Source organism: Notolabrus celidotus, chromosome 20, assembly GCF_009762535.1.
Source record: "Notolabrus celidotus isolate fNotCel1 chromosome 20, fNotCel1.pri, whole genome shotgun sequence".
Lineage (NCBI taxonomy): Eukaryota > Metazoa > Chordata > Actinopteri > Labriformes > Labridae > Notolabrus > Notolabrus celidotus.
The window spans coordinates 18,536,224-18,545,494 of NC_048291.1; the positions used below are offsets into that span (position 1 = coordinate 18,536,224).

General features: G+C 39.7%; 2 long non-coding RNA genes across 2 annotated transcripts; one reads left to right on the forward strand and one right to left on the reverse strand.

Moving 5' to 3' along the window:
• LOC117832885 lies at positions 1-746 on the forward strand. Its single transcript, XR_004635278.1, has 3 exons — positions 1-38; positions 106-197; positions 285-746. It is a non-coding gene; the product is annotated as an uncharacterized LOC117832885 (long non-coding RNA).
• A 5,675-nt stretch (positions 747-6,421) lies between these two features.
• LOC117832886 lies at positions 6,422-7,407 on the reverse strand. The gene is made up of 3 exons (XR_004635279.1): positions 7,106-7,407; positions 6,701-6,898; positions 6,422-6,605 (listed from the first exon to the last, which is right to left on the reverse strand). It is a non-coding gene; the product is annotated as an uncharacterized LOC117832886 (long non-coding RNA).
• Positions 7,408-9,271: the final 1,864 nt, after the last annotated feature.

Here is a 9,271-nt window from a genome sequence, read left to right on the forward strand (position 1 = left end):
CTCCCTTCAGTCTCTGCAGAGCTCCGGGTTGAGAGCAGGTACGAGTCGCGTGTGTTAAGTGTTTTCAATGTCCGTACATGTGAGTAACTTTCACTTTTATTCCAGGACTGTGTTCCTTTCGGGTTGGCGGATCGTTGTGGGCCGGCAACGCATATAGTGCGCGAGGTAGTGACGTGATAGTGTCGCGGACGGCCGAGGTAAACCTCAACTGGTTTTTGTTTATCTTAATGTGCAGTGTGTTGTTGTTGTATGTAAGTGGTTAACGTTCATGTATTTTGTTGCAGATTGCCACTTTTGCCTTTTTTCTTTTTGTCTCTTTTGCTTGCCTTTTTGTCTTGAGTTACAGACTCTACTCTGTAACAGTGTGATTTGAAGACTCTGCTCAGTAACCGTGTGATTTAAAGACTGCTCAGTAACAGTGTGATTTAAAGACTCTGCTCAGTAACCGTGTGATTTTAAAGACTCTACTCAGTAACAGTGTTAAAGTATCCCCGTCCAGGCTGTGGCTGTAGCTACAGTTTGTGTCAGGCTTTTTCATGTCCTTTACATAGTCTAATTTATTAACTAGATGTGTGTGTTATTGTAGTGAGTGTGCCGTGTTTATAGGCCTGATACAGATAACCTGGCTGCAGTTAGCGGTGTCCCAACACTGATTTCTGGTATCTGTTCATGGTTGAAGTAGTAATTGTGTTTTAAAACTATTTTGTCTACCAATTTAAAATAAAGATTGTGTATATTTTTCTAAACCATGCCTTTTTGTATTTGTTTGTGGACTAACCGGTGTATTGTTAAAGGGGAAACCCTCTGTTTAAAGGGGTGGTAACTAAAAATAAGTATATTAACTCTTTGGGTGAAAGTCCCAAGGTGGCATTGTTGGTATTTTATCTTCTAAATCCAGAAATCCCTTTCCAGCCCTAGCTTGGTTACAATTAGTATACAAAAGTGAAGCTTAATAAATCCATTTTCCCACCTCTCTTTAAAACACATATCAATTCAGCTCTTTTCCCTGGCTGTGATTGCCACTGCTTGTCTATTTATGCTCTGGTGGCCATACTAAGAGACCTGTTTCTTCAAGGTGCCAGAAGTGCTGATTGGCCACACGTTCTCAGATTTCGAGTATCTGGGCCTGATGCTCTTCACCTGATATAAAGCTGGCTTCCCGTTGCCTCAATCTCTCTTGATCTCCCTGCACTAGACAAGCTTTTGCACCATTTATTTAAATAGAATTGTGTGAGTGCACTCCAACGCCTCTCTCTATACCATATTCAAACGCCTTCTTGAAGACTTAATGCACCTCACACCAATCCGTCCTTCCGTTTTTCATGGCTCACACGATGGGTTATGACGGAGCAAAATAAGCAAGGGGTGTACAGTTGTCACTCTCTGTTTATTTAATTCACTTTTCTTTTACTCTTGTGTTTAGCTTTGCTTTCTCCTTGTTGCTTTTTTCCACTTTTGTAATGGTCCCTGATTACCCCAAGTATAAAGTCCTTCCCCTGTTTCTCTGACCCTTTTTGTCTATTAAATTCAGCACAAATAGTATGCATTAGGGTCCTCTTCCACTGTTGTGAAACCAAACGTGAAAGTAGTTCCAGTCAGCTTCAGCAATAACCACATGTCAATGATTAGTTGTGTTACTGTTCTGTAATGAGCTGTCACACCAGACAAGATTAACTTGTTGTCGTCCACCGCATATTCTGGATATATCTATTATAAATCTACATGTAACATCTTGGATGTTTTTTTTTTTTTTTTTTTTTTTTAATTCAAACAGCAAGAAAGGAAATTAAAGCATCTTAACGAATAAAACTAAACTGAGTGAAAGCGACATATTAAACCTCAAGAAGATACATTTAAAAAGGAATGTCTGTAGAGATGCTTGCTGAACAGCAGCTAGTAATTCGTCTTTGGGTTTGCAGGCAATTGAAACTGAACTGAAACTTCGAAGTACTCATAAGCAGCTTTGGTTGACACATGTGAATTTATCATTCCTCTTTTATACTTCCTCAATATTTTTGCATGTATTCACTGAATTGGCTTCCCAAGGGCACTTTGTGCATTTAATCTAACAAACAAGGACCCAGAGGGCACTTTTTAACATATTTTCCAGATTGTAGTTTTCCACATTCACTTCAATAGAAGTGCATCCAGAGGAAACTTTTTTCGTTCTATACAACTGAGGGCATCTCGAGAACACTTTTTTGTTTGTACATTTCAGGGACATCCATGGACACTATTTTTTACGTTGGACACTATTTTTACGTTGTATACCTCTGAGGGGCAGCCCAAGGGTAATTTCTTTTTTACTTTATATTACCTTTCCCAAATAGTTGATATAAAAAAACAGTCTTGAGTTAGGCACGATACCCACTAAGTACACATTAAAAGTTAATGAGTGATACACACCAAGTTATTAAGGCTATTCACTAAGCTAGGAGCAGTTGGAGAAAACAGACCTGGTGGAACAGTTAAGGAATTTATTATGCCAAAGTTGTACCTTTTTATGGCTGGATGGCATCAAAGTGGTTAACAACAATCATTGTCTTAAATGAAGTATACATTGATTATGTAAAAATGCCCCAAAAAGATATAACTTAAAAACAAAAACAAAAAAAAACATTTCCAAGGATCGATCACAGAGATTTTAAATCCCTAGGTCACCCAATAAAAGACAGTGATTGGAGATGGGTTTGAAGATTGTAATCCATTTAAGAGTTGTTTTTAACATTCCAGTCTTGATTTATTAACCAATTGACTGGCTGCAATAGCTTGTGTGTCTTAAAACTTTTAGTTGGGAGTTCATTGTCTCAATCCCCCCCAAAATCTGTGAAAAAAATCACTTGCCACGATCAATCTAAATTATAAAAGTTATGTACAATAATGTACTCTATGGATCTGATAGACATGAATATAGATACAATTTAAAATAATGACAGTTATATCTCCTTAGTGAGGAGATCAAGGTACAATTTCTTGGACTAGGATCACAATGTGTCGTTTATGTGACATTATTTGCTATGGGTCAAATATTTGGTGTCTTAGCCCTGTTAAATAATCTGGCAGTCCAAAGGTCAGATAAATACCCTCATGATTTCCATAACTGTCAATAGTAGTTTCAGTAGATGGCTGGATTACAATATCATGGTCATCAACGTCATGGGGTTTCTGGTTCTTCTTGTCTGAAATAGACCTCCTTGGCCTTTTTCAAGTTGGATTCTGCTTCCTCAGAATGCAGGTTGAAGCTCTCTGGATCATCATATATATTCTCATCTTCCAACCTCCTGTGTCATCTTTGAGATTCTTCTTGGCATACACTGGACCAACATTAACATAGTCCTCTCCATCATCTTTAAGATGACTCTCCATTCTGACAGCCACTGAAACAAAAGCAGAGGAACACATGTTAGGTTGAGCTGTGAAGAAAGTTATCAATTTAAAATTGAGACACTGTGTGTCCTGGTGAGCACATTGAGTTTGAACCAGGGTTCCGGGCTGCTTTACTTTACTTTACTTGTCTTCTCATGCAGACCAGGCAGACTACCACCAACACCACTAACAGCAACAGCAGGATCCCAGCTGCTGCTGAGGACATCAGTTGCAGAGGATAGAGAGGCACTAGGAAAGGAAACACCTGATTAGTTTATCCTACAAAAAAATGTCTTATTCTCTGTAAGTTTAATGCACTGCTGAAGTAGTGAGTGAGTTTGCAGTTTGAACCAAAGACTCATCCATTCTCCATTCAACTTGATCTGAACAAGTCTGTTTTGCGTTATATTTAAACTGCTAGGCTGACAGTGGTTAGTCACCAGTTTAATCTAGCTGGATTTGTCAGCTATTAAATACACGTAGCAATGATATGCCCTTTCCGACCCACAGTCATAAGCCTGGTTAATACCTCTGCATCTAATCGACGGTGTAGACTACCCACGTAGCACGTGTAGCTCCCGTACCTATGCATATAGCCGACATGCACCTCCAAAATGTAACTATGCATCAAATCATCACAGACTGCAAGCCCTCTGATGCTGCCTAGAGCATTGACTAAATGGGAACGTATCGGCTGCGCAGTGCGCGCGCAGCCTAACGTAACGCCACGCATCCTGTGGACCCGAGGCTTAAAGGAGACACTGCTGGGAGAAACAGCACGCAAGTTAGGCTACATGTTTTCTGCAGAAGGGGCCATTTCTGCCACATAGGGTGGAGAGCACATCTGTGTTGTATCTGCAAGAAATTGAAAAACAAACAGGCTTTCTGACGGCAAAGTAGTGAGAATTTTTTCAGAACCCTAGTTCTGAAAAATTTCCCAGTAGTGCGTACACCAAAACGGAGATGAGTGCCTGGGTTGGAGTTTTTCGAAATAGCTAAGTTACCTGGTAGAATTGACCCCATCTGCAGAGAACTGTAGCTTAGCTTGCATGCTGTTTCTCCCTGAAGTTTCTCATTGAGGGGGCAGAGCTGAACAGCACCCATTATGGCTAGTACAATGACTTGGGAGATACAACTCCTACGACCCCACTTCAAAAAAAACTGAAATGTCCCTTTAAGGCTTAAATTAGGGAGATGGAGAGCCACAGCACCAAAAGAAGGTCTAATGAGGGAACCATGACTGTCTACAAGCTGATTTGTCTCTGGCCACCTCAAAGGAATTGACTCACCAGATTACTGGACCCGGTACTCTGGTTATACACGCATAGAGAAGAAACAGAGAGCTTTTGTCACACTGAATTCAGTTTACTTGACCAAGAGAGAAATTTGTCGCCCCACTTTATGACCTGACATCACTGTGCAAATATCATCCACCTGTCAGCATAGAGTGCTCTGCTGCAATTATGCCAAAGGCCAATGGTTGGAATACCATCTGACTATGTGCCTTCAGGAGTTAAGAGAAAATCTGCCACCACTTAATGTGGCCTTAGCAAGTACATGGCCCTGAAGCTGGGAAAGCAGAGGAAAGTCTGAGAGGAATTGCCCTGCAATCTAGCTACAGATTCAGTCTGGTGCCCACTTCATGATTGGCATAGTAGACAGTGTATATACAGGGCAATATTGTAAGGCCACAAGTGCAAGGTGTCAACACTGATTTCAGTTGAGAATAAGGCTGTCCTTACAACCTCCTGTTGTAAAATTACACTGAAGATGAACCTACGGCCTGCTGACTAATGCCCACTTGGTTGGCCTGTTAGCTGTTGTTAACGATGCTTATGTGTTGGATATTTATTTATTTGTTTGTCTTTTTGTTTATTACCATCTGTTGCCTTGTCATTTTGTTTATTTCTGTTTATTCCTCTTCCTGAATCTCCTTGGTTGCTCTGTATCTAGGATGTGCTCTTGGTCGGGGGGTGGGTGGGGTTAATGTGAGTATTGTCTGTAAGAGTTCAGTTTGTTGATATGTGTATGTCATGTTATATGTTGTATAAACCCAAAACTTAATAAACAAAGTTTAAAAAAAGATGAACCTGCGGGCTAGTGTAACAGGTTTATAATGAATGTTATGGTACCTGCTCTTGCATGAGATTGGTGTATTTACTTGTACTTATGGCTCTAGGGTGCTCATTGTACTTCATATACTCGATGGGCAGCCATAATGCTTTGCTAGTACATGAAAGACATGCCCAAGGCGAGTTGCAGAGCGCGACACTATGTAAATTACATGTTATTGATGTCTGTAGTCACAAAATATGCACTCTGAATGCAATTTGTTTCATGTAACTTCTGTTGAGACAAGTCCCCAGCTGGGTAAACTGTAATTTGGAAATGCTAATACATCCATATGAGACACTGTACATTCATTTTCAAACTAGCTAGCTTAGGTGCTAATGTTGCTTGCTGTCCATTTGTAGTGTGTCGTAATGAATCAAATGTATGTACTGATGGACCAGTACTTATTTGTTCCTGTTCATATAATAAATGGCTACGTGAACAGACAGACACACATCCACTCTTCATTCCACACACAACCCAGAGTCGGAGGGGTCTATTGCTACAGTGAGGTGCAACTAAGTGCGGTTAAGCTTGGTAAGACTAACTAGAGAACCTTGAACTGACAGGCTTGGCTTTGATCACTCAAAGCTCAGGTAATGCTTGTAATGTAGAGTTATAGGGACGAGGAGATATAATCCTTTGAATACATTCACATTAGACAATTTTGCACTACTGGGAGCACTATTGGTATACTTGGCATGCGAAAAGGTAGCTCCTCCAAAAAATTACATGAAAAAAAAAACAGTGATTCCAAAGAAGTCTAAAAATCTCAAGATTTTAACATCGAAGCTTATCACAAGTTTGAGGAAACACAGAGAAGGCGGTGAACAAGCTTTACAATCAATTAACTAATCATCAATGACATGATACTGTATAAAATAATGTAAAAATGCAAGCTGAATTTTTCAGTCTACTTACATGTAATCACAATACTGATTGGAGCTGTCTGAGTCGAATTTATACTCTGCATTGTTCGTTTAAAAAACCTCATACACACAGCTGTAGTTGCCCTTGTGGTAATACTCAGCTACAGGGAAGTGAAAGGAGGCAGAATGGTTGACTGCTGGCTTTTGAGACGATGTTGGAGCTAGATGAGATGAGAAAGAACCGGCACTTCGGGATAGCTGCAGTTAATGGAGCAGAGGAAGACAAAACTGAGAGAGAAACTCAACACCTGAGACCGTTCTCTTTTATTGACACCGGTATGATCCTTCCTTACTGTAGTCCAGTCTTGGGATATTGAAGGTTACAGAGTTGGAATTTTGTGATCTGGTGCCTTTGTAATAACCTGGAGTCTTCCGAAGAATGCACAACCCAGCAACAACTTTAATAGAGACCGAACAAGTGAAGTTGACACTCTGATTTAAGGTAATCTCAACAACAGGATTCATGGCGATTTTGGGCTTCATGAGGCTCTCTGAAAAAAAAAAAAAAAAAAATCACATATGTTGTAATACAGTTCCCAGTGAGATATATATATATAAAACTGAATTAAAAAACTGAATTCAAACAGTCCACATCACGAACGAACATAATAAAGAGCCTGTGACCCGCTGTTTTTCTCTCTCTCTCTCTGACTTTCATTGAAACGTTAATTAGATTAACACTTAACATATTTGCTTACTAGAACAGATCACACCAGCGTCCTCATCGTTTTCACAGTCATGTATCCCAAATCCTCTGTGTTCACACTCAGTTAGAAACCTTTCACTTCCTGAGCAGACAACATCATCAAGCAAGATTGGATCATTCCCTTCACCAAAAAAGGCATCAGTAAGAGCATTCAGAGCTGTTCCACAGTTCAACTGTCTGCAGACCACCATGGCAGCTGTTAAGCCCCACTCATCATCACAGACTGTTCCCAGGTATCATTGTAGAATATTTCAACCCTTCCAGAGCACGATTAGATCCAGACCCAGTTAATCTTATCCATAACCTAGGGATAGACACAGAGGGAATGAAAGCAGTGCTGGATAGAACTGGAGGTGTTGGCAGTAACTTCTTGTTTTAAGACACCTTTGACAAAAGTTGTGATTTATTTAAACACTTTGAATAAACATTTCACTCTTATTATTCTGCTCTTCACTTATAAAGCATGCTGCAGAATGTAGTTGCCAGCTTTTGCATCTGAACAGCTCCCACACACTTTATAGACAAAAATGACTGAAAAACAGAGCTGTTGATGAACAAAAAATGGCGGAATTCTAAATGTTTTATTTCAAACTTTTCTCAATAGCGCAGACAACAGCAGCATCCTCACCATGTCTACTCTCACAATAATTTAAAAAACCATTAACTTCCTAAACAGATCGTCTTGTATATATTTTTTTACAAGGAATGTAAAGGAACTTAGCTTTTACACAGGAAAAATGACTGACCTGCCACAGACAAGAAGAGGTAAAGAAGAAGAGACTAGGGGAGAAGAAAAAGTCAAGTTTCATCACAATTGATTACATTTTGTATTGATTTGATTCTTGTGTTTATTTCAATGAAATACAATCAAACTGCTTAACTACCCTTTCGAAAATATAGATTGGAATAGCCTTACCAAGGATCAGCAAAGGTTTCTCTGTTGTACTCTCTCCATGGCGACATGTTCTGCTCACTATCAGGGACAGCACAGACACAAAAACTGGACAAAACAACTGAACAGACGTGTCCTTCCTGAATCTATTCTTTCTTGTTATCTCTTGAGTTTTTTTTAACTGAAGGAGTAGAGCAGTAAGAACTCACCAGTCAAATTTGCAGTTTCAGTGCAAAAGCTGTGGCACCAAAACAGAAATCTAGGAACATCTGGTTAGACAGCCATCTGCCTGGGGGTGTTGAAAGAGGGATAGAGGAGAATGAAGAGAGAGAGAGAGAGAGAGAGAAGAAGAGAGAGAGAGAGAGTAGAGAGAGAGATAGAGAGAGAGAGAGAGAGGAGAGAGAGAGAGGAGAGAGAGAGAGAGAGAGAGAGCTCTAACTATAAGCGTATATTATCCAAAAAGGAAAGTTTTAGCCTACTCTTAAAAGTAGAGAGGGTGTCTGACCACCGGACCCTGACTGGTAGATGATTCCAAAGTAGAGAGTCCTATAACTGAAGTTTCTACCTCCCATACTACTTTTAAAGACTTTAGGTACGACAAAAAGGAATATAGTTACGATATCAAAAAGGGAAACTTTTAAGCCTTCTGAAGTGTCTTAAGATAAATTTTTGTGAATTGGGGGCTGCATACATAACGTTGATTTGATTGGTGTAACCTTTACTACTAGCATTTAAATATCCAAAATATGTTGTTTTCCTGTGTATTTTTTGCTACACTTTTAGAAGTAACACAACAAAGAGGCAGCATTCAAATTTTATTGACACCCATTTTTAAGGGATAAAGACACAGTTGTATCCCCAAAGTAACAATATAAAAAGGTAACACAAGGGCATGTATGGTGGATTGAAATTGGAATGCAAAGACAGCTACTTGCTGCTTACCTAATATGTTATATAGGTCCCACTTCTGACTAGGAGACTATTCAATCATGGATTAGGATTTTGGGGTGGCCAAAAAGATAAAAGGGGGCCCCGCCACGCTCCAGCTCCACCATGTCATCTAAAAACTGCCAACATCTAGCTCCAACAAATCAAGATGTTGAAGTCCATAAAGCTGAACTCAATACTTAGAAATGTCAGTTTGCTGCATCTGCTTTCATACAGTCTGCAAGCACTTTTTGCCAGCAGAAATCAGTCTGGGTAAGACATTTAACTTCCTATTCAATGCAGATGACACAAAGAAAGCCAACAAGTACCTGTTGGGTA